Raw genomic sequence first — 1,502 nt, 5'->3', positions numbered from 1 at the left:
AAAAAAAAACACAAACAAACAACAAAAAACAACCAGGAAAAAACACCATAAACAACAACAAAATGCAGTAGATCACAAGCAGCAAAGCCTTATCGAAGAAAGACATCGTGTTAAAAGCGCGGAAGCTCATTGGAAGCATGGAAGACGAACACGTCACAGCTGGTGTTAAATGTCTGACGGTCTCTCGGTCTCTCGGTCCGCCCGTCTGTCTCAACTCCCCATCCATCTGATCGTCCTTACATAGGCGATCACTTGTCATCCGCAAATGATGAACGACTTCTTGTTGTAGCAGCAGCAGCAGCAAATAACAACGGCAACAACACCAGCAATGCAACATGCCTGTAAACATACTTGCAACATGCCAACAACATACTCAAAACATAACCTGCAACATTGCATGAGTATCTTCTACTCGCATTTGTACCGATATGGAGAGGTGACAATGATGATTTCGTGCGGCAGCAATGTAGCCAATAATGCTGTGATGACGCGTATATCTGTCTGTCTGTCTGCATGTTGGCGTACAGATCGATATGCCGATGACTGCATGGTAGTTTGTTTAAAAACACTTACGTAAAGGTACGCGTATTTGGTAACAACTTTGGTGTTGGCCTTTATGAAATTGAATTGCACTTTTTCGCATGCTTCTTTTGATAAAATGAATTAATTAAATATTAAGCTTTCAGATCGATACTAATAGGCCCTTAAGACCTTCAGGTGTACCGCTATGGCTGAGTGGTTAGCATGAAATTTCACCCAGCAAAGTCTGTCCATATACAATAACCCCAAAAGTCCAGTTTAATGTGAGATTTTAGCACCAATTCGGATTAAGTACTTAACGCCTAAGCAGAAACTTTGCCCCCCCCCCCTAAAATTAAACTCAGATGGAAACTTTCTCTTCTACCAGAATCCGTTGTCAGAGCCTTGTTGCTTGTTATTTGTTGTTTAGCGCAATTCATCACTCAATTTCGAACGAGCTAAGTTGATAAATGAAGGGACATTCTAAAGTGGTACGTTCAGGGACCCTCCCACTTTCTCTGAAGGATAAGTCCTTCAGATCTCATGGCTTTGATTAGTGGAAGTTTCATTTTACTTGGTTATCGGCAATTAAATCAGTCAAAAAGCAAATTTTGGCTAGTTTGCCACTCATCCCTTTCAATTAATTATTATCTATGTACATTAGGGTGCACCACTCCTCCATTCAAAAAAAAAAAAGATCGGTACTATTTTTCCAATTGGAATCATAACATTTATTATCTTACGTGAGCGAATCTAAAATACATAAAAAATTAAAATTTTGTCATAATATGATTAGTTTTTAATTTTTTTTTTCAAAAAATTACATCAGAAGATAGAAAAGTTTAAGCTTAAAAAATCCTATAAAAAATGTAAAAATTTTCCACGGAATTAATATAATGAGATTTTTGGAGGTATTTTTTCAGTGTGTTTGCGAAATTTTTTGGCGGTAGTCTTAAAACATAATCATTTTATATTTCTGGTAG

The sequence above is a fragment of the Rhagoletis pomonella genome, unplaced genomic scaffold, assembly GCF_013731165.1.
Source record: "Rhagoletis pomonella isolate Grant_MI unplaced genomic scaffold, Rhpom_1.0 Rhpom_scaffold_00008, whole genome shotgun sequence".
NCBI classification, from domain to species: domain Eukaryota; kingdom Metazoa; phylum Arthropoda; class Insecta; order Diptera; family Tephritidae; genus Rhagoletis; species Rhagoletis pomonella.
Note: the sequence above shows the minus strand (reverse complement) of the source record.